Genomic DNA, 25,710 nt, shown 5'->3' on the forward strand with positions numbered 1-25,710 from the left:
AGCACAGCTCCTCAAGGATTGAATTAGCCTTTTGATCCACCAATCAAGTTGGAGAGGGAAGAGAAATGAACAGTGGAGTTTTCACAGCCGTGAGGAAAATATATCACTTTAGCTCCCGGCAGTTTCTTGTCAATAAAAAAGGAAACGCCTACAGGTATGAAAATATATATCATTCAGGTATATCACTATTACAGTATATACTGCAGGTATATCACTGTTATTCAGCCTTGTCTAAATGATACATATGCTAACTGGATGTTTAATTCATTACTTGAATCACATGGTTGTGTCAGGTCACCGATCACAGCCTGAGGCGATAGCACTCAGGTAGAAAAATGTATGAACGCCTACAGTGACTTGCATAAATCATCTCCTATGGCATATTTAAGGTATTATCATACTGATAATGAAATATTAAAATGTGCCAGGACACTCACAAGAATGGAACAGGTAAATCAGTAACGATGACATAAACCCCTGAAAGAAAGAAATGTGATCCATGGGGAATGAATCCGAGCTGCACCAGCTCTCCGCATGACTGTTGATGAGGGCAGAAAGTGGGTCAAAACCACAGGTTGGCTGCTCAACTGGACTCAGATACGAGATACAGTTTCATAGGATTGTTCTGGGTTTTGTATCTGAGGTTGATTAATTAGCATTGCTCAGACCAGGCCAACAGCTCTGTCAACGATAGTGACTCATGTGAACTAATATGGAGGGAAAATAAATAGGCTTGAAATTCCACATTTAAAAAAACTTAAAATGTGAAGATAAGATGTACCAAAAATAATAATGGAAAATGAAATTGAAAAAGGGACGTTTTGCTTTTATTTTTGTAAACATGAGTGTTTGATGACCCAAACTTCATGAGATTCCGTTAGAACATTTCAGCTTGCAGACTGGAGTAAAAAATAAATAAAAACCTGGTGGGAAGAAACACTCTCACCTAGATAAACCAATAAGAAACACTCTCACCTAGATAAACCAATAAGAAACACTCTCAGCTAGATAAACCAATAAGAAACACTCTCAGCTAGATAAACCAATAAGAAACACTCTCAGCTAGATAAACCAATAAGAAACACTCTCAGTTAGATAAACCAATAAGAAACACTCTCACCTAGATAAACCAATAAGTGCTTCATGCATTAAACATGAGCTGCTCAATTTGGATGTGTCGGCCCAGAGAGCGGAGGGGCTTTGAGAGAAATTCATTCACATTTTATTCACACTGGAGGTTCAATTAATCATTGTGCGGCTAAAGGGTGAAAACTATGAATATTCATTTACCAGACAAAGACTTTTGTGACCCTAGCTCCTTGCCTTCATTTTAATCATATTCTTGCAAACTGTACCTCATCTGCCAACGTTTTCCTCTGAGGGATACTCCATAATAACACTTAAGTTGCATTTTAATTTCCAAAACCCTGGGAATGTCAGAGGAAGAATATCAGTTGAAACAGAAAAGCGAAGACAGCACTGCTCACTCCTATTTATAGTACTGGGTCTGATATCTGGCATGAAAATGTTGGAACTGTTGTCGGCACAAAAGTGGTGTTTGAGTCTCTCGGTTCACCAGACTATGTTCAGACTGTTTGAGCCTCTATAAGTGTATAATAAATTAACCTTTTGAGGACATAAGAGATTGAAGATCATCAGACTGACTATTTGAAAGGTACAAGGCCTGTGTGTTTTTAGAAATTGAATTTGAGCACAGCTGGTATTGAAGAGTCTTCTGGGTTACGAAAAGAGTCACATGTGAGTGGTCTCCTCAGACAAAATGGAGAACATTGATCTGCTCCATTAAGAAGTCCTAAAATGAAAAGGGCCGGACTAAGCTGCTTATATGCACTATCGCTCCTGTTGATTAGACAGGAATTAATTTTCATTGGGCAGTGGATCTCCGAAAACATTTTAGCGTTCGCTTTTTAAGAACTGCCAAGCATCTCAAGACAGCAATTAAGCGCTTTAGTTCCCCTAGCCACGCTGCCTGAGAAATTACGGAGATGGGCCACTGGAGATGGAAACATTAAAGGAGAGCTCCTCCGGAGCGTCTCATTGGCTGCCAGGGATGCTATATGCAGATGATGCCAGATGGCAGGAGGACCCTGCTGAGGCCTGGTCACGTGAGGAGCAGAATCCTTAATCAGGACAAGAAGGGGTGTCACGCCCTGACCTAGAGAACTCTAGTTAGTTTGGTCAGGGTGTGCATGTTTAGTTCTAGGTTGTTGTATATCTATGTTTAGATTCTAGTTTTTATACTTCTATGTTGGCCGGGTATGATTCCCAATCAGAGGCAGCTGTCGCTCGTTGTCTCTGATTGGGGATCATACTTAAGTAGCCTGGTTGCAGTCCTTGTTTGTGGGATCTTGTTCCGTGTAGGCTGGTTGTTGTATAGCCCATTGGACTTTCACGTCACGTGGTTTTGTATGTTTATTCTATATAATAAACATGTACGCTTTTCACGCTGCACCTTGGTCCGACCCGTCTCTTAACGTGCGTGACAAGGGGGTACATTCACACTGTCGCCATTTTATGCAATATAAACAATGCACAAGAATCAAATGAAGTTGAAAAACCACAGGTCTGTTTCAAGAAATGTCTTCACTTTCCCACTCATCAGGTGGTTTCAATGCCACAGTGTTTCTGTCATTGCGGCATCGCCTATAGCAACATTCCACCTGCTACTCACAGCAGCATCACAAGAGGAAAGGGACCTTGCTACCTCTTCGAAAGCAATCTACCATTATATATTTTCAATTCAAACAGTACACCACTTGAAGTCTAACAGCAGGCAACTACACACGGACTGGAGGGAAAACCCACAAACACAAGGATCATTGAAGACACATACTTTGAAAAGCCTTAAGCCTTCAGCTAAGCCTCAACCATTGACACAACCCATACAAACCCTGGGGCCGGTGCTGTGGAGGAGCGCTGTTATCAGCTTGAAGTCAATGGTACTGTAGGGCCTTATGTTTGTGCAGTCGTGTCATAGTAAGATTTTATGTATTTTAAGCGTTATCCAGTAATCAGAATTACACCAAAAATGAAAGCAATTGTCTGAGGATGGTGCTGACTTAAAAAGAAAAGGGGAACGTTTGATGAAAAAGCTTTAAATAAAATGTTTAATCCAGGCAGGTCACATGATTGGGCAAAACACAGGGCCATAGCAGATACAGTACTTCACCTGACAACTATCTCACCACAGGTCCTACCATCTGGATCTCACCATGGAACATCCTGCTAAAGTATTGATGACACACTGCATCCTGGGTAACCTCCGGGTGCTCCATGGGCTGCCTGTGTTACCATAGTAATCTTGAAGCTGTTATAGACTTTATCGGTGCCTTAGAGAGGGATGGTTCACTCCAAATTCAATTGTATCTGTTTTTTCACTGAGAGGGTGAATGTGAGGTGTATAATTTGTTGCTGACCAACCAACTTTTCCCTAGAAACAGAAGCTTTGAAATGTAATTTAAAGTGATGCTATAACAATATGGTAGCCCTTTACACTCGTACCCGTATACGGGTTGAAAATGGCAGATTTAGGCACTGATAAGCATCTAAATTGGAACACAGTGGCTGTACAGTAACATGCTATACATGACATCAGAGCTCTGTCTCTGCGTGTCTTCACAGCGCTGTACGGGTTTTGACTGACAGCCGTTCTGAACTTGAGCACCGCACGGGACAAGTTGCCCCCATCCCTCCGGCACATTATTTGTTGTCTGAGTGAGGGAAATGCTGTAAATGAAGAGGAATCTATGTATTTTGAAAGATGAGACGTTGAGGATTATAATAAATATCGCTTTGATGTCATACAAGCAAACCAAAAACTTGCTAATCACATTTCCATATCATAAAACTCATGTCCATATACAGTGTCAACATTTATAATCCCTATGTTTGATGTACAGTTACAAGATGACCTGGGTTGTTCTGAACAGAAGGAGCCTATATGTGTCTATTGTGAAGGAAATTTGCTGCAGAACACGCACCTGAATGCACTCATAACGCCTTTCTATGCGCACCAAAATTGTGATCTGCCTAACACTGTCAAATCCTATTTTATAACTTATCTAGTCACGTTGGCAATGGAACACATTTTCAAATGATGCTCACCTGACTAAGATTGTGATTTAAAAAGACAGGTTTTGGATTGCGTAAACAACAGTAATTGTGTGATGGGGGGATGCAGGGTTGTGTTCCAAACAAAACAACTACAAGTGTTCCTCAACGGCACAGCTAGGAGAGCTCAAAAAAGCACCTTATACTGTAGCTGAAGATTATTCTTTGAGTCATAAAAGTGCATTGAAATTACTTAGGAACTGTGCACATTTTGGAGAGGTTTTATTTTAATTTATTAGGATCTCTTTTAGTCCTCATTCGGACAAATCTTCCAACAGTTAAAATACAATTTTGTAATACAATGACGTTTTCACATATAACACAGTTCCAAAAAACAGACATAATACACTGCCATATTGACCAGATAAATACTCTGACAGTCAGAAAATATAATTGGTTCCTTCATCTAAACACATAAACATCCTGATAGACTGAGCAGGCAGGCCTTAAAGAAGGGGCAGGTTAGCCTTTTTCGGCATGAATCTTGTTCTGGAGGCAGCTCTGCAGAGTGGTCACTAGTTGGCACAGCCACAAAGTCATAAAATCTGATTTTAAACCTTAACCCTAACCGTAACCACACTGTTGACCCTAATGCCAAACCCTAACCTTAAATCAAGACTGAAAAGCTCATTTTTATTTTCATGAATTTTTACAATAAAGCCAATTTCTACTTTGCAGCTGGCCTATCTAAGGGGAAATCGCTCAGTTCTGCCTCCAGGGCAAGACTCATGACAATAAACGTCAACCTGCACAGAAAGGTGGAAAATCTATATTTGATTTAAGAAAACAAAATGTGGTGCAGCTTAGTTTCGATTTTGTATTGGTGGAACCAAGGGCTGTTATTGTTGTTGTTGTAGTGTTGTGTGTATGTGTGTGTGTCCTATTGCAGTTTATCTGTATGAGAGAGCACCTATCACTTCCCTCAGACCTTCACAGTTGGCTGCGTTATTCCAGCTGAATCCCATCCTGTGGCATTGGCGCAGAAGGCTGATTCTCTTCCATAACAAAGTGAGAGACACTCGAGGCTCCCTGTGGATAATCATTATCTTTATTCCCACGGTTACGCTAAAGGTCACACAAATTTCTACAGTCACACATGCTACTCCAGCGGGTCACTAAATCAGAGATTAATCTTTCCACTTCGTTCTCAATGACTGAGGATCCCTTTGTTGAGCACCAGTGAAGTGCAACAATTAAAGGCCACTATCTCTCCTGCTTTCAAATATTACTTGAACATGGTTCATTTTTTCTATGTAATTTAATTTCTCAGGGGTGGTCCGAACCTATTCAAGTTTCAAGTTTTATGTGCACAAGTAGGCCTACAGTGGAATGCCTTTAAGGAATGCCCTAAACCCAACAATGCATCAATCAAAATCAATGTAGTACAAAAAGTAAAATAATAATACACATGATTGGGCAAAACACAGGGCCATAGCAGATACAGTACTTCACCTGACAACTATCTCACCACAGGTCCTACCATCTGGATCTCACCATGGAACATCCTGCTAAAGTATTGATGACACACTGCATCCTGGGTAACCTCCGGGTGCTCCATGGGCTGCCTGTGTTACCATAGTAATCTTGAAGCTGTTATATACTTTATCTGTGCCTTAGAGAGGGATGGTTCACTCCTAATTCAATTGTATCTGTTTTTTCACTGAGAGGGTGAATGTGAGGTGTATAATTTGTTGCTGACCAACCAACTTTTCCCTAGAAACAGAAGCTTTGAAATGTCATTAAAGTGATGCTATAACAATATGGTAGCCCTTTACAGGTTGAAAATGGCAGATTTAGGCACTGATAAGCATCTAAATTGGAACACAGTGGCTGTACAGTAACATGCTATACATGACATCAGAGCTCTGTCTCTGCGTGTCTTCACAGCGCTGTATGGGTTTTGACTGACAGCCGTTCTGAACTTGAGCACCGCACGGGACAAGTTGCCCCCATCCCTCCGGCACATTATTTGTTGTCTGAGGGAGGGAAATGCTGTAAATGAAGAGGAATCTATGTATTTTAAAGATGAGACCGTGAGGATTATAATAAATATCGCTTTGATGTCATACAAGCAAACCAAAAACTTGCTAATCACATTTCCATATCATAAAACTCATGTCCATATACAGTGTCAACGTTTATAATCACTATGTTTGATGTACAGTTACAAGATGACCTGGGTTGTTCTGAACAGAAGGAGCCTATATGTGTCTATTGTGAAGGAAATTTGCTGCAGAACACGCACCTGAATGCACTCATAACGCCTTTCTATGCGCACCAAAATTGTGATCTGCCTAACACTGTCAAATCCTATTTTATAACTTATCTAGTCACGTTGGCAATGGAACACATTTTCAAATGATGCTCACCTGACTAAGATTGTGATTTAAAAAGACAGGTTTTGGATTGCGTAAACAACAGTACTTGTGTGATGGGGGGATGCAGGGTTGTGTTCCAAACAAAACAACTACAAGTGTTCCTCAACAGCACAGCTAGGAGAGCTCAAAAAAGCACCTTATACTGTAGCTGAAGATTATTCTTTGAGTCATAAAAGTGCATTGAAATTACTTAGGAACTGTGCACATTTTGGAGAGGTTTTATTTTAATTTATTAGGATCTCTTTTAGTCCTCATTCGGACAAATCTTCCAACAGTTAAAATACAATTTTGTAATACAATGACGTTTTCACATATAACACAGTTAGAAAAAACAGACATAATACACTGCCATATTGACCAGATAAATACTCTGACAGTCAGAAAATATAATTGGTTCCTTCATATACCATAGTCCTGCACAGCCTTCCAATACATTATGTTTGAAAGTGGTTCTAATATATTGTTTTAATTTATATATTGAAAGGTTTCTGGTTTGCTCAGATAAATTATTCAATTTTTTTATCGCACTGAATATAAATGTTATTTTGCGTATTTCTCTCGTCTGCCGGGATAAGACACGGTGAACAATCTATTCCTCGTATTGACTGAATGTCTGTCTCTTACCAACTGAATCCTGTTTTGAATGGAGTTTGGCCCTTTTAAATGGTGTACATTTTGAAACAAAATAAGCATGTTCTGTGCAATCTGCAGCCTCCTAATCTCACTTGCTAATGCATTTCCTCAGACCACAGAACAGTAGTTCACCTGACTCCCAATTAATGCTTGGGTTGTTTGCTTAATAATCTTTCCTTCTAAACATGCATGCAGTTTAAATTATTTTCTTACATAGATTAGTTATTTGAGATGACCATGATAAGCAGTTGTCTAGCTGCATCTAGTAGTTTGGTTTCTGACACTTCCTCAATTTGTACTCCCCCCATACTTAATCGCATCCCATGTTGTGTTGACCTTTTCCTGGTGGAACAGACCAAACAAGTTTGTTCCGGCAGACCCACTCCTTGGTATTTCCCAGATCTACTTGTAGAGCTCCCTGAACCTGTTTAACATATTGTCTTGTTTTATAAATTGTAGTATCATCTTGCAAATATAGTAGCTTGAGTTTCAGATAAGGAAGGTCGTTGATATATTAAGTAAAGAAGTGGCCCAAGGCAGCTGCCCTGCGGTATTCCACAGTCTAGGGCATGAGGGGAAGAAAACAACCCATCGATATAGGTGGACTGTTTCCTGTCAGTTAGATGTGACTGGACCCAATTCAATGCTGCCTTAAACCCGTAATGCAGTAATTTTGTTAATCCACTAAATCAAATGATGCACTAAAATCTAGAAATAGTACACACACAAACTTGCAATTATCCATAGCACTGAGCCACTGGTCAGGTTTAACACCTCTACTGAAACCAATGGTAGACTAAAAGAGCAGTTTTTTTTGCTCATAATATGATCATCAATCTATTGGACAATAGCTTGTTTGGAAGACCTGAGTATTTACATTCTCTCAGTAAAAAAGGTGTGTGGCCACTTGGAGACAACAGTTAATCCTCTCACCCAAACCATTGTCATTTTTACACATACCCCACATTTTCCAGGAATATTCTTATGTTACTGAATGTATCCAGAGTATTTTCAGATTTCGTTATCAACAAATGCGGCAAAGGACATTAAATGTAAAATGCATATAAAATCAAAGGTGTAATGTTTGGATTCAGTCTTGTGTCAGGTAAACTGTTGTGTCTTCAACTTTGGTCTAATAATTTCCCCATAATCTTCTAACTGTTCCCTTTCAATTGCTACCATGGTTACGCATATATGCTTTTCATATTTCTTCTGTAAAAAACATTACAATTTAGCCATATCCATATAGGCCAATTCCCACATGTGTAAAGGGTTAAGAACACGCTTCTCAAGACACAAATAAAGCAAGGACAGTGTCTGTGTTGAGTTGACACTTGAAACCCTACCTCTTTAAGGAATACCTGGAATAGTATAACAGTAATCCTTCTAACCCCCCCCCCCCCCTACCCCCTCATTAAAAAAAGGAGTGGTTGTCCCACTGGCTATCCTAAGTTGAATGCACCAATTTGTAAGTCGCTCTGGATAAGAGCGTCAGCTAAATGACTGAAATGTAAATGTTGATGTACCGTGTGAATGCTGCTAAAATAATTGAAGCAGACAATATTTCAGAGGTACGTTTCTGTAGAGCTTTTCATCAAGCGACTTCAAAGTAGACCTGCAATAGACTGTAGGCTTATGCCATTCAGTTTTACTGTATGTTGTTCTATATTTCATATTAAACTAGACTTGTAAGATGTATGCTGACTGTGGTCTTAAGAGATACAGGTACCATATATACAGTGGGGAGAACAAGTATTTGATACACTGCCGATTTTGCAGGTTTTCCTACATACAAAGCATGTAGATGTCTGTAATTTTTATCATAGGTAAACTTCAACTGTGAGAAACGGAATCTAAAACAAAAATCCAGAAAATCACATTGTATGATTTTTAAGTAATTAATTTGCATTTTATTGCATGACATAAGTATTTGATCACCTACCAACCAGTAAGAATTCTGGCTCTCACAGACCTGTTCGTTTTTCTTTAAGAAGCCCTCCTGTTCTCCACTCATTACCTGTATTAACTGCACCTGTTTGAACTCGTTACCTGTATAAAAGACACCTGTCCACACACTCAATCAAACAGACTCCAACCTCTCCACAATGGCCAAGACCAGAGAGCTGTGTAAGGACATCAGGGATAAAATTGTAGACCTGCACAAGGCTGGGATGGGCTACAGGACAATAGGCAAGCAGCTTGGTGAGAAGGCAACAACTGTTGGCGCAATTATTAGAAAATGGAAGAAGTTAAAGATGACGGTCAATCACCCTCGGTCTGGGGCTCCATGCAAGATCTCACCTCGTCGGGCATCAATGATCATGAGGAAGGTGAGGGATCAGCCCAGAACTACACGGCAGGACCTGGTCAATGACCTGAAGAGAGCTGGGACCACAGTCTCAAAGAAAACCATTAGTAACACACTACGCCGTCATGGATTAAAATCCTGCAGCGCACACAAGGTCCCCCTGCTCAAGCCAGCGCATGTCCAGGCCCGTCTAAAGTTTGCCAATGACCATCTGGATGATCCAGAGGAGGAAGGGGAGAAAGTCATGTGGTCTGATGAGACAAAAATATAGCTTTTTGGTCTAAACTCCACTCGCTGTGTTTGGAGGAAGAAGAAGGATGAGTACAACCCCAAGAACACCATCCCAATGTGAAGCATGGAGGTGGAAACATCATTCTTTGGGGATGCTTTTCTGCAAAGGGGACAGGACGACTGCACCGTATTGAGGGGAGGATGGATGGGGCCATGTATTGCGAGATCTTGGCCAACAACCTCCTTCCCTCAGTAAGAGCAATAAAGATGGGTCGTGGCTGGATCCCAGCATGACAACGACCCGAAACACACAGCCAGGGCAACTAAGGAGTGGCTCCGTAAGAAGCATCTCAAGGTCCTGGAGTGGCCTAGCCAGTCTCCAGACCTGAACCCAATAGAAAAGCTTTGGAGGGAGCTGAAAGTCCATATTGCCCAGCGACAGCCCCGAAACCTGAAGGATCTGGAGAAGGTCTGTATGGAGGAGTGGGCCAAAATCCCTGCTGCAGTGTGTGCAAACCTGGTCAAGACCTACAGGAAACGTATGATCTCTGTAATTGCAAACAAAGGTTTCTGTACCAAATATTAAGTTCTGCTTTTCTGATGTATCAAATACTTATGTCATGCAATAAAATGCAAATTAATTACTTAAAAATCATACAATGTGATTTTCTAGATTTTTGTTTTAGATTCCGTCTCTCACAGTTGAAGTGTATCTATGATAAAAATTACAGACATCTACATGCTTTGTAAGTAGGAAAACCTGCAAAATCAGCAGTGTATCAAATACTTGTTCTCCCCACTGTGTATATATATATATATATATATATATATATATATATATATATATATATATATATATATATATATGCTGGTTGAGGCTTAATTTACAAAAATCCATGTAGAAAGTGTAAATTAGTCCCGTGGGAATTAGCTGTATTCTTTTCTGATTCAGCCTTGTACATATTTTTTGAGGATTTACATTTCATACAGATTTCACCACTTTTGATATTAAGAGGATAAATTCATAAACTCTCTACAGTTTGTGCTATTCTCATCACAGCCCTGGTTCTATAGGCTAAATGGTTAACAGGGTATTGGCGATCAATCATTTGCCAAAAAGTTTCTGTGCCTGATAAACTGACACCACACGAGAAGAAAATGGCTTTTATTCGCTTTACCTGAAATATAGGTCCCAATTCTAAGGCTTGAGGACAAAGTGATGCAACCCCCTTGTGGCTGAATCTGTTGTGTCAGGGAATGTATTACAATCCAGGATTATTCTAACCTGAGGTGACTGCCCTTACATCTGCTGCCCCGGCAATTAATGGAATAGATTTCAAGAGCCACTGAGGCAGATCCCCTGATAGAGCCGTCCACTTTATCTTAGCCTACATGGAAACTTTGCAGCCCAGACAGTGATTTAGTGCCTGGGCTTTGTAGAAAGGTCATAGCTCTCTGTATCACTCCGACTCTGCGGGACCTCCCCTACAACTGCCACCCTGGTTCCATTACAGACTAATGGGTGTGCAGGTATACGTTCTTTATATAGGGGTAAGATTTTAATTAATGTTTTACACTGATGCTACTTTACATGCTACCATTTGAATATACAAAATGGAATACTATCTATAGGCCTAGTGACATAGAAATCAGAATTAGAATAGGATCTCTATTCCTAGTGAAGCCACATGAAATACATTTAGGTAATGTTGACATGCTTGTTTGGCTAGCAATTAACCATCCTAGGAACACATTTGAGAGAGAGAGAGAATCAATGTGCTTGGGTACAGGTTTATTGAGGTAATATGTACATGTAGGTAGGGGTAAAGTGACTATACATAGATAATAGACAGTGAATAGTCCGGGTAGCCATTTGATTAGCTGTTCAGCAGTCTTATGGCTTGGGGGTAGAAGCTGTTAAGAAGCCTTTTAGACCTAGACTTGACGTTCCGGTACCACTTGCCGTGCGGTAGCAGAGAGAACAGTCTATGACTAGGGTGGCTGGAGTCTTTGGCAATTTTTAGTGCCTTCCTCTGACACCGCCTGGTATAGAGGTCCTGGATGGCAGGAAGCTTGGCCCCAGTGATGTACTGGGCTGTACGCACTACCCTCTGTAGCACCTTGCGGTTGGAGGCCGAGCAGTTGACATACCAGGCGGTGATGCAACCAGTCAGGATGCTCTCGATGGTGCAGCAGTATAACTTTTTGAGGATCTGAGGACACATGCCAAATCTTTTCAGTCTCCTGAGGGGGAATAGGCATTGTCGTGCCCTCTTCACGACTGTCTTGGTGGGTTTGGACCATGATAGTTTGTTGGTGATGTGGACACCAAGGAACTTGAAGCTCTCAACCTGCTCCACTACAGCCCTGTCGATGAGAATGGGGCGTGCTCGGCCCTCCTTTTCCTGTAGTCCACGATCATCTCCTTTGTGTTGATCACGTTGATGGAGAGGTTGTTGTTCTGGCACCACACTTCCAGGTCTCAGTCTATAGGGAGGAGGTCAATCTCATCGTTGTCGGTGATAAGGCCTACCACTGTTGTTGTCTGCAAACTTAATAATGGTGTTGGAGTTGTGCTTGGCCACGCAGTCATGGGTGAACAGGGAGTACAGGAGGCGACTAAGCACGCACCCCTGAGGGTCCCCCGTGTTGAGGATCAGCGTGGCAGATGTGTTTTTTGCCTACTCTTACCACCTGGGGGTGGCCCGTCAGGAAGTCCAGGATCCAGTTGCAGAGGGAGGTGTTTAGTCCCAGGGTCCTTAGCTTGGTGATGAGCTTTGAGGGCACTATGGTGAACAGCATTCTCACGTAGGTGCTCCTTTTGTCCAGGTGGGAAAGGGCAGTGTTGATTGCAATAGAGATTGCTTCATCTGTGGATCTGTTGGGGCGGTATGCAAATTGGAGTGGGTCTAGGGTTTCTGGAATGATGGTGTTGATGTGAGCCATGACCAGCCTTTCAAAGCACTTCATGGCTACCGACGTGAGTGCTACGGGTCGGTAGTCATTTAGGCAGGTTACCTTGGTGTTGTTGGGCACAGGGACAATGGTGGTCTGCTTGAAACATGTAGGTATTACAGACTTTGGCCAGGGACAGGTTGAAAATGTCAGTGAAGACATTTGCCAGGTGGTCAGCGCATGCTCGGAGTACAAATTCCTGATAATCCGTCTGGCCCTGCGGCCTTGTGAATGTTGACCTGTTTAAAGGTCTTACTCACATCGGCTACGGCGAGCATGATCACACAGTCGTCGGCAACAGCTGGTGCTCTCATGCTTGCTTCAGTGTTGCTTGCCTCGAAGTGTCACTGGGCAGCTCGCGGCTGGGCTTCCCTTTGTAGTCCGTAATAGTTTGCAAGCCCTGCCACTTCCGACGAGCGTTGGATCCGGTGTAGTAGGATTCAATCTTAGTCCTGTATTTATGCTTTGCCTGTTTGATGGTTCGTCTGAGGGCATAGCGGGATTTCTTATAAACGTCCGGGTTAGAGTCCCGCTCCTTGAAAGCGGTAGCTCTACCCTTTAGCTCAGTGCGGATGTTGCCTGTAATCCATGGCTTCTGGTTGGGGTATGTATGTACGGTCTCTGTGGGGACAACGTCATCGATGCACTTATTGATGAAGCCGGTGACTGATGTGGTATACTCCTCAATGCCACCGGATGAGTCCTGGAACATGTTCCAGTCTGTGCTAGCAAAACAGTCCTGTAGCTTAGCATCTGTGTCATCTGACCACTTCCGTATTGAGCGAGTCACTGGTACTCCCTGCTTTAGTTTTTGCTTGTAAGCAGGAATCAGGAGGATAGAATTATGGTCAGATTTGCCAAATGGAGGGCGAGGGAGAGCTTTGCACACGTCTCTGTGTGTAGAGTAAAGGTGGTCTAGATTTTTTTTACCCTCTTGTTGCATATGTAACATGCTGGTAGAAATTAGGTTTCCCTGCATTAAAGTCCCCGGCCACTAGGAGCGTCGCCTCTGGATGAGCATTTTCTTGTTTGCTTATGGCTTTATACAGCTCGTTGAGTGCGGTCTTAGTGCCAGCATCGGTTTGTGGTGGTAAATAGACAGCTTGTCACGATTCTCTAAAGCAGAACCCAGAAGCAGACCAGGACAAGGTGAGTAGAACGAAGGTGAGTATTTATTTACTGACTCAAATGTGGAAACAGAATAATCCAGGAGACGGAGTGGGAAGCGGAGGTGAGTTGGTGGGAGTGAATAGGCAGATCCAATGGTGTCACAGAAGCCACCGACAACCAGGCAGGGGTGGGGTGAATGTTCCGGGAGAATGACTGTAGACAGAGTAAACGGAGGTGAGTACACGGCAAGCAAAAAGTACAGAACAACAAAACTAACTCTAGTAAACTTGAGGCTGATACGCTGACACAACATACTGTTCATGGCTAACGATCCGGCAGGGAATGGATGTCAGGTCAGAGCTTATGAAGTGGCGAGGTGATGATCAGGACCAGGTGTGCAGATAGCTGATGAGATGCAGGTGCGGGTAATAGAGAGATCTCCCGCCTAGCTTCGTCGCCTGGCAACCAGACAGGGTGCGTTCAGGAACCTCAGGAAACAGACTTCAGAACAGAAAACAGGCAACACAGGCAGAAACAGACTCTGGAAGGGGGATTCATGACAGTACCCCCCCTCCGACGAACGCCACCGGGCGGACTACCCGGAGCGCCAGGATGGAGGCGGTAGAAGTCACAAAGGAGGTCAGCATCAAGGATCTGACGCCGAGGAATCCAACTCCTCTCCTCAGGACCATACCCCTCCCAGTCCACGAGATACTGGAAACCCCGACCCTGCCGTCTGGAATCCATGATGCGGCGCACTGTGTAGACAGGACCACCTCCGGTCATCCGAGGAGGCAGAGGGGGCAACAGAGGACTGAGGAGAACAGGCTTGAGGCAGGAGACATGAAGGGTGGGATGGACTCTGAGCGTTCTAGGCAACTTGAGTCAAACCACAACAGGATTAATCACTCTCTCCACCACAAACTGACCAATGAACTTCGGTGACAGTTTCCTCGACTCAGTCCGCAGAGGAAGATCCTGTGTAGCCAACCAGACCTTATCTCCGATGGCATAAGCGGGGGCTGGAATACGGCGACGATTCGCCTGGAGCTGATACCGGTCAGAAACTCTAAGGAGGGCCTTTCTGGCCCGATGCCAGGTCCGGTGGCAACGACGAATGTGGGCCTGGACAGAGGGAACTGAGAGATCCTTCTCCTGAGAAGGAAACAAGGGAGGTTGGGAGCCGTACAGGCACTGGAAGGGAGACATATCAGTGACAGATGTAGGGAGAGTATTGTGGGCATACTCGACCCAAGGCAACTGAGAGACCCAAGAGGTGGGGTTGGAGGAGACAAGGCAGCGCAGCGTGGATTCCATCTTCTGGTTGGCTCTCTCTGCCTGACCATTAGATTGGGGGTGAAATCCAGATGTGAGACTGACTGTAGCTCCAATGACCAAACAGAAGGATTTCCAGACAGTAGAGGTAAACTGAGGACCACGGTCGGAAACTATGTCACTGGGCAACCCGTGGACCCTGAAAACCTCCCTAACCAGGATCTCGGACGTCTCCGAGGCAGAGGGAAGCTTGGAGATGGGCACAAAGTGGGCGAACTTGCTGAATCTGTCAGAATGACCGTGTTCCCCTCAGAAGAGGGCAACCCAGTGACAAAGTCCAGGGCCAGATGCGACCATGGTCGCCGGGGAATAGGTAGGGGGTGAAGAAGCCAGAGCTGGGCCGATTGGCACTCTTATTCTGCGCACAAACTGGACAGGCAGCAACAAACCTCCGGGTATCTTCTCCCATGGCTGGCCACCAAAATCGTCTGCGTAGTAACGCCATCGTCCGAGCCACGCCAGGGTGACAAGCCATCTTGCTGGCGTGGGACCATTGGAGGACAGCAGAACGGACCGACTCAGGCACAAACAACCGACCGGGTGGACCGTTACCGGGACCGGGCTGCGTCCAAAGGGCCGCCATAACCTCCTCCTCAATCCTCCACGTAACTGCTCCCACGACGAAGTTCCGGGGAAGAATCGTCTCAATCTTGGCCCCACTCTCCTCCGTCTTGGAGAACATCCAGGACAAGGCGTCCGCCTTGCCGTTCTTAGACCCAGGTCGGAACGTCAGGGAAAAATTAAAGCGTCCAAAAAACAAAGCCCACCTGGCCTGACGGGAGTTGAGACGTCTAGCCGATTGCACGTAAGCAAGATTCTTGTGGTCAGTCCAGACAATAAACGGTTGCTCCGCCCCCTCCAACCAGTGGCGCCACTCCTCCAAGGCAAGTTTCACCGCGAGAAGCTCCCGGTTACCCACATCGTAGTTCCTCTCCGCAGACGAAAGACGACGAGAGTAGAAGGAGCAGGGATGGCGTTTACCGTCAGTGGACCTTCGCTGGGACAGGATGGCGCCAACCCCCACATCAGACGCGTCCACTTCAACGACAAACTGTACCCGTGGAAGGATGTAGTGTGGGCGTGAAATTCACACTTCTCGGGCCTTCACAAACAGGCGGTTCTCCAACAATCGCTGCAGAACCTGCTTGACATGCTGGACGTGGCTGGAAAGCTCCTTAGAGAAGATAAGAATGTCATCCAGGTACACGAACACAAAGACCGATCATATCTCTCAGGACGTAATTCACCATACTCTGGAACACTGCTGGAGCATTGGTCAGTCCAAACGGCATCACCTGATACTCGAAATGACCCATCAGTGTATTGAATCCAGTCAACCACTCGTCCCCCTCTCTGATCCGGACCAGATGATACGCATTGCGTAGATCCAGCTTGGTGAACACAGTAGCACCCTGTAAGGAGTCGAAAGCAGAGCTCATCAAGGGCAGGGGATACTTGTTCTTGACCGTAATATCATTCAAACCCTGATAATCAATACAAAGTCGAAGAGAACCATCCTTCTTACTCACAAAAAAGAATCCTGCCCCCAGGGGTGATGACGAAGGACGAATGAGACCAGCAGCTAGAGACTCCTTTATGTAGGTCTCCAAAGCTTCACGTTCAGGTCGAGAGATACTGTATAACCGTCCCTTGGGATAGGCAGCTCCAGGGAACAGGTTAATGGCACAATCATATGGTCGGTGGGGAGGAAGTGACAGAGCCTTCTGCTTACTGAACACTTCCCCCAAATCGTGATATGTTTCAGGAACCAGGGACAAATCTGGGGGGGTAGACTCAATGACCTGACTGGGAACAGAATGGGAACAGGCAGTCTTAAGGCAGTTAGCATGACATTCAATGCTCCAACTAGTTACCTTGCCAGTCACCCAATCGAACGTGGGATTGTGTTCTCTCAGCCAGGGGAATCCAAGAACTAGAGGAACATGGGGAGAAGGCAGAATGAAGGAGATAAACTCTGAATGATTCCCTGACAACAGCATCTTAACCGGTTCAGTCCTCATAGTGATACGTGCCAGACTACTGCCGTTCAGAGTGGTAGCTTCAATGGCTTCCGGTAATCGCTCCTTGGAAAGCCCCAGCTGTTCCACCAAGTCGACATCAATAAAGCTGCCATCGGCACCTGAATCGATGAAAGCGTTAATCGCTAAACTCTGATTCTTGTTCATGAGGGTAGCAGGAAAACGGGGTCTGACAGGGCTATTGAGAGGTTGAAACTGGCTCGCTAAAAGTCCTCCCAAACTTAGCGAGCCGGGCAGTTTAACGGGCGCTGGGGACAAGCGGAGATGTAATGTCCCGAGCTACCACAGTAGAGGCAGCTGTTGGTCTCACGTCTACGTTGGCGCTCCTCCTTGGTTAACCCGTGCCGCCCCACTTGCATGGTTTCAGGATCTGGAGGCAGGACCTCTCCACTAATCCCGTGTGGTGAACAATGATCGACTCGTTCTGGTCCACTTCCTGACCCAAATGGTAACCGAGTAGCTGATTGATTGGACGGGCCCCATTGCTTTTCCCTCCTTCTCTCTCGGACTCTGTTATCCACCCGAATAGATAATGCTACCAAACTGTCCAGATCACTAGGCTCCGGATAGGAGATCAGCTCATCCTTGAGTTGCTCCGACAACCCCTGATAAAAAGCTGCTTGTTGTGACTCCTCATTCCACCCACTCTCCACAGCCAAGGTCCTGAATTCGATAACAAAGTCGGCCACACTGCGAGCTCCTTGGCGAAGAGAGAACAAACGCTTAGCTGCGTCCTTACCTCGGACTGGATGGTCAAAAAGCTTCCTCATCTCTGCCGTGAACTCCTGATATGACGCCATGCAGGTGTCCTGTCGTTCCCATACGGCTGAAGCCCACTCCAGAGCTCTTCCACGCAGCAGTTCAATAACAAAAGCTATCCTAGCCTTGTCTGTGGCGTATGAGTGGGGGCTGCAGAACAAACACTAATCCACACTGCATAAGAAATGAATGGCATCTTCCCAAATCCCCTTCGTACTTATCTGGCGTCGGAACCTTGGGCTCACAGAAGGAAACAGCTCCAGAAGCGGCAGGTGAGAGGGGTGAAGCAGGTGGTGGATGATCCGCCGGCAAACTGAGCTGAGCCTGGATACTCGTCAGACTAGCAGAAAAGTTCCAAACCGAAAACGCTATCTCCTGTAGCGCCGTGCTGTGTTGTCCCAACATCTTCTCCTGATGGGTAATGGCATGGCGAACGGAGTGCAGGTCCGCTGGGTTCATTATTTAGTGTGTTCCCTCAGGCCACTACTCCACTATCACATAACTACAATATAACATCCATGTGTACGTGAGTGTCTATATGTATGTGTGTATGTACCTGTGTGTGTCTCTTCACAGTCCCCGCTGTTCCACAAGGTGTATTTGTACCTGTTTTTTTTTAAATCTGATTTTACTGCTTGCATCAGTTACCTGATGTGGAATGGAGTTCCATGTAGTCATGGCTCTATGTAGTACTGTGCGCCTCCCATAGTCCGTTCTGGACTTGGGGACTGTGAAGAGACCTCTGGTGGCATGTCTTGTTGGGTATGCATGGGTGTCCGAAGAGAGATTGACTTCATCACTGCTTATTTTTGTGAGCGGTGTCGACGAGCTGAATGTACCGAGCTGTCTGTTTGGAATACTGGCACACAGCTCGGTACATTCAGCTCGTCGACACCTCTCACAAAAATAAGCAGTGATGAAGTCAATCTCTCTTCCACTCTGAGCCAGGAGAGACTGACATGCATGTCATCAATGTTAGCTCTCTGTGTACTTTTAAGGGCCAGCCGTGCTGCCCTGTTCTAAGCCAACTGCAATTTCCCCAAGTCCCTCTTTGTGGCACCTGACCACACTACTGAACAGTAGTCTAGGTGCAACAAAACTAGGGCCTGTAGGACCTGCCTTGTTGATAGTGTTGTTAAAAAGGCAGAGCAGCGCTTAATTATGGACATACTTCTGCCCATCTTAGCTACTGTTGTATCAATATGCTTTGACCATGACAGTCTACAATCCAGGGTTACTCCAAGCAGTCTAGTCACCTCAACTTGCTCAATTTCCACATTATTCATTACGAGATGTAGTTGAGGTTTAGGGTTTAGTGAATTCATGATTTGACCCAAATACAATGCTTTTAGTTTTGGAAATATTCAGGACTAACTTATTCCTTGCCACCCATTCCGAAACTAACTGCAACTCTTTTGTTAAGTGTTGCAGTTATTTCAGTTGCTGTAGTAGCTGACGTGTATAGTGTTGAGTCATCCGCATACATAGACACACTGGCTTTACTCAAAGCCAGTGGCATGTCGTTAGTAAAGATGGAAAAAAGCAAGGGGCCTAGACAGCTGCCCTGGGGAATTCCTGATTCTACCTGGATTATGTTTGAGAGGCTTCCATTAAAGAATACCCTCTGTTCTGTTAGACAAGTAACTCTTTATCCACATTATAGCAGGGGGTGTAAAACCATAACACATACGACTATGATTGATAATGTCAAAAGCTGCACTGAAGTCTAACAAAACAGCCCCCACAATCTTTTTATCATCAATTTCTCTCAGCCAATCATCAGTCATTTGTGTAAGTGCTGTGCTTGTTGAATGTCCTTTTCTATAAGCATGCTGAAAGTTTGTTGTCTATTTGTTTACAGTAAAATAGCATTGTATCTGGTCAAACACCATTTTTTCCAATAGTTTACTAAGGGTTGGTAGCAGGCTAATTGGTCGGCTGTTTGAGCCAGTAAAGGGGGCTTTACTATTCTTAGGTAGCGGAATGACTTTTGCTTTCCTCCAAGCCTGGGGGCACACACATTCTTGTAGGCTTAAATTGAAAATATGGCATATAGGAGTGGCAATGTCGTCCGTTATTATCCTCAGCAATATTCCATCCAAGTTGTCAGACCCCGGTGGCTTGTCATTGTTAATAGACAACAATCATTTGTTCACCTCTTCTACACTCACTTACGGAATTCAAAATTACAATGCTTGTCTTTCATAATTTGGTCAGATATGGATGTGTAGTGTCAGCAATTGTTGCTGGAATGTCATGCCTAAATTTGCTAATCTTGCCAATGAAAACATTATTAAAGTAGCTTGCAATATCATTTGGTTTTGTGACGAATGAGCCATCTGATTCAATGAATGATGGAGCTGAGTTTGCCTTTTTTCCCAAAATTTCATTTAAGGTGCTCCAAAGCTTTTTACTATCATTCTTTGTCATTTATCCTTGTTTCATAGTGTTGTTTCTTCTAATTTTTTTATTCAGTTTAGTCACATGATTTCTCAATTTGCAATACGTTTGTCAATAGGTTGTGCAGCTAGACTTATTTGCCATTCCTTTTGCCTCATCCCTCTCAACCATACAATCTTTCCATTCCTCATCAATCCACAGGAATTTAACAGTTTTTACAGTCATTTTCTTAATGGGTGCATGCTTATTAGTAACTGGAATAAGCAATTTCATAAATGTGTCAAGTGCAGTGTCTGTTTGCTCCTCATTACACACCACGGACCAACATATATTCTTTACATCAACAACATAGGAATCACCACAAAACTTATTGTATGACCTCTTATACACAATATTAGGCCCAGCCTTTGGAACTTTGGTTTTCCTAGATATGGCTACTATATATTGATCACTACATCCAATTTGGATACTGCTTTCAAACAAATCTCTGCTGCATTAGTAAAGATATGATCAAGATATGTTGATGATTTAATTCCTGTACTGTTTGTAACCGCCCTGGTAGGTTGACTGATAACCTGAACCAGGTTGCAGGCACTGGTTACAGTTTGAAGCTTTCTCTTGAGTGGGCAGCCTGATGACAGCCAGTCAATATTTAAATCACCCAGAAAGTATACCTCTCTATTGATATCACATACATTATCAAGCATTTCACACATGTTATCCAGAGACTGACTATTAGCACTTGGTGGTCTGTAGCAGCTTCCCACCAGAATTGGCTTTAGGTGAGGCAGATGAACCTGTAGCCATATTACTTCAACAGTATTTAACATGAGATCCTCTCTAATCTTCACAGGAATGTGGTTCTGTATATAAACAGCAACACCTCCACCTCCACCATTGGCATTTTTATATTTTCTGTAAATGTTATAACCTTGTATTGCTACCACTGTATCATCAAAGGTATTATCTAAGTGAGTTTCAGAGATAGTCAGAATATGAATGTCATCTGTTACTAGCAAATTATTGATTTCATGACCCTTGTTTCTTAAGCTACATATGTTAATGTGGGCTATTTTGAGCGCTTACTTGTTTTTATTGCTTTAATGGGAAGCTTAGCAGCAGTAGACATGCTCATGTTCTTTATGTTAGTGCACGGTGAGCTGCACACAGTAGACTGCCTCCTCGGGTACACCGACTCAGTGCTAACAGTATAAATCTGGTTCTTAGGCACATGATTACTGCACACAATAGCTGTAGGATCAGCGGTGGCATTCAGGGCAGTTAGAGGGACATAAATCAGGTTACTTATATTGTGACTACCGACGCCCCTGATGTAATGTACATTTGCTGAAGCATTTTGACAACTCTGCGTCACAATGGTAGGGATTAGTGAGCTGGGCTTGGGTCATTGCTAAGTCATTATCTCAACACAGGCTTATAATGCTGTGAAAGGATCCAGGAACCCAAATGATTTGGGTCGATCCCATCCTCCTTATAAAACGTGTTTTGTTTCCAAAAGGTATTGAAATTGTCAACAAAGGTTACACCCATTGAGCTGCAATAATCACGTAGCCAGTTGTGAAGAGCAAGAATCCTGCTAAAGCGTTCAATGCCACGATTCAGAGAGGGCACAGGGCCAGATATGATACGTTTTTTGTTAGTGTCTAGCAGAGAGTCAATCAGCTCTTTTAAAATCCAGTTTCAACTGTTCAGAGCTGCCCTTCATAACGTCATTAAAACCCACATGTCCTGACATACAGTGAGGGAAAACAGTATTTGATCCCCTGCTGATTTTGTACGTTTGCCCACTGACAAAGACATGATCAGTCTATAATTTTAATGGTAGGTTTATTTGAACAGTGAGAGACAGAATAACAACAAAAAAATCCAGAAAAACGCATGTCAAAAATGTTATAAATTGATTTGCATTTTAATGAGGGAAATAGGTATTTGACCCCTCTGCAAAACATGACTTAGTACTTGGTGGCAAAACCCTTGTTGGCAATCACAGAGGTCAGACGTTTCTTGTAGTTGGCCACCAGGTTTGCACGCACCTCAGGAGGGATTTTGTTCCACTCCTCTTTGCAGATCTTCTCCAAGTCATTAAGGTTTCGAGGCTGATGTTTGGAACTCGAACCTTCAGCTCCCTCCACAGATCTTCTATGGGATTAAGGTCTGGAGACTGGCTAGGCCACTCCAGGACCGTAATGTGCTTCTTCTTGAGCCACTCCTTTGTTGCCTTGGCTGTGTGTTTTGGGTCATTGTCATGGTGGAATACCCATCCACGACCCATTTTCAATGCTGAGGGAAGGAGGTTCTCACCCAAGATTTGACGGTACATGGCCCCGTCCATCGTCCCTTTGATGCGGTGAAGTTGTCCTGTCCCCTTAGCAGAAACCCCCCCCCAAAGCATAATGTTTCCATCTCCATGTTTGACGGTGGGGATGGTGTTCTTGGGGTCATAGGCAGCATTCCTCCTCCTCCAAACACGGCGAGTTGAGTTGATGCCAAAGAGCATTGATTTTGAACTCATCTGACCACAACACTTTCACCAAGTTCTCCTCTGAATCATTCAGATGTTCATTGGCAAACTTCAGACGGGCCTGTATATGTGCTTTCTTGAGCAGGGGGACCTTGCGGGCGCTGCAGGATTTCAGTCCTTCACGGCGTAGTGTGTTACCAATTGTTTTCTTGGTGACTATGGTCCCAGCTGCCTTGAGATCATTGACAAGATCCTCCCATGTAGTTCTAGGCTGATTCCTCACCGTTCTCATGATCATTGCAACTCTACGAGGTGAGATCTTGCATGGAGCCCCAGGCCAAGGGAGATTGACAGTTATTTTGTGTTTCTTCCATTTGCGAATAATCGCACCAACTGTTGTCACCTTCTCACCAAGCTGCTTGGCGATGGTCTTGTAGCCCATTCCAGCCTTGTCAGGGACAAGATTGTAGACCTACACATCCTTGGAGAGCTCTTTGGTCTTGGCCATGGTGGAGAGTTTGGAATCTGATTGATTGATTGCTTCTGTGGACAGGTGTCTTATATACAGGTAACAAGCTGAGATTAGGAGCACTCCCTTTAAGAGTGTGCTCCTAATTTCAGCTCGTTACCTGTATAAAAGACACCTGGGAGCCAGAAATCTTTCTGATTGAGAGGGGGTCAAATACTTATTTCCCTCATTAAAATGCAAATCAATTTCTAACATTTTTGAAATGCGTTTTTCTGGATTTTGTTGTTGTTATTCTGTCTCTCACTGTTCAAATAAACCTACCATTACAATTATAGACAGATCATTTCTTTGTCAGTGGGCAAACGTACAAAATCAGCAGGGGATCAAATACTTTTTTCCCCTCACTGTAGTACATTCGGGAGCAGCTTAGAAAAATCACGGCTGGCGAGAAGGACGAGGAAATTCGCACACTCCCATGCTTTACTGGATGCAGGCCTCCAACAGATAGAGAAGCCCCGCTCAATCCAGAGCAGCGACGGAAGGTTGCCAACGTCGACTTCGAAACCGTAGTAGTAGGCACTGCGGCCGCAGGCACAGGCACCCCCAGCGACGAAGGTGCAGGAAGATCAGGCTCCAGTACGGGAAACTATTCGTTGTTTGTATCCGCTCCGGGCCTCTCGCTGGGAGTGTAGACTGCTTTGCGGGAGGTCGATATCAGACAGGGGAGCTCCGGGCCTCTCGCTGGGAGTGTAGACTGCTTTGCGGGAGGTCGCTATCAGACGGGGGAGCTCCGGGCCTCTCGCTGGGAGTGTAGACTGCTTTGCGGGAGGTCGCTGTCTTCGGCTTCCACGGTTCGTGACATGCGACCATGTTGTCTTTATATTTATTTCTTTTTGCGAGGAAAAAAAAAAATACATGCATACATATATACATATCCTTTAAAAAAATATATTGCCCTTCATTAATTACTTTCCAACCCCACCACCCCTTCCCTAATTGGAGTAAACTAGTGAACAACAATGCTTAGGCCTCTACTTCCAGCTTATACATACTATATACATTTTATGGACACAGTCAATTTCACAATAATTATATTTTGTTTGTTTTTACTCCTGAACTTCCTCTACCCTCAACCTCTCCGATCATTTTCATGATGTCCATCCGGTTTGCTTCTATATGCCATATCTTTCTAACTGTGATCTTTCACAAAAGCTCTCAACCTATATACTTATTATGGACACAGTATGCTTACATTATTAGTTATCTTGTTGTTATTAGTTGTTATTAGTCCCATCCTTCAACTCCATTCAACACCACCCATCTATCTCTTAACACCATCCATATTGGATTTCTATTTGCCATATTTTTTTCAACTGTACTGTGATGTTTTACAAAAGTTCTGAACCTTTCTATTCTCCTTGTTTCTACAGATTTTAAATTGAAAAGTAACATTTTTGCTAAAAGTATTATTATATTATTGATCGATTGACTATGACTTTTCAGATCACCCAGTAATGCTATCTGCAGGGTTAGCTCCAGTAAATATTGCAATCCTTTAGCCATTCCTGGACCTGTGTCCAAAATCAAGCTACAAATGGACAGTACCAAAACAAATGATCTAATGATTCTGTCTCTTCGCAGCAAAATCTGCAGAGCTGGGAAGATTGTATCCCCCATATAAATAACATTCTATTGGTAGCAAGAATTGTATATAATAATTTGAATTGAAAAATTCTAAGTTTTGAATCCGGCGTCGTTTTGCGTATCAGTTCATAAACACTGCCATGGGATCGGTGCGTCAAAAATCTCTTCCCAACTATTTTGCAATCTATATGGGACGGCTGTCAATCCATTGGTCCTTAAATGTAACTGGTATACTTTTTTATTTATCACAGTTTTCTTTAACCAATTATGTTCTTTAATGCAAGGCCGACAGACAAGTTCCTTACTTTTCCCCCTTTCCTCTTCCATTTTTGCGGTAATGCTGCAATTATTTGGTTGTAATTTTGGGTAGAGCAGACATTTCCATAGGTTTCTGTTAGCTGCATGTGCGACACAACTCCACCAGTACTACCGATGATATAATTTACGAAGATTATACTTTTAAAAAAAAAGTTTTTTAAAAATCAATTAGTATATTTGAGTTTAACCACAATATTTGTTGCATTATTTGTTCTGTTGTTTCTGGAGGATTAAATTGAAATTGCAATTGTTGATTGCCTTTCTCCTCATGCTGTGCTCCTTCAACAGCGCTATCAGATGGTGGAGCTCCAGGCAACACCGGCCAGTCATATAATGACAAACGACAAGGCGGAGATGTATCCAACAAGCGTGAACGCCATCCAGCCACCGGCAAAAAAAATGTAAACATTCCACTCTGCGTTTTCCCCAGTTTCTTACGTAGGCTGGCAACCTGCGTGATAAAGGAAGCCACCTTAAGCCTATAATCTTCGGCATGTAAACAATTGCCGCATTGTCCC

The sequence above is a fragment of the Coregonus lavaretus genome (assembly GCF_964263955.1).
Source record: "Coregonus lavaretus genome assembly, chromosome: 9".
Lineage (NCBI taxonomy): Eukaryota > Metazoa > Chordata > Actinopteri > Salmoniformes > Salmonidae > Coregonus > Coregonus lavaretus.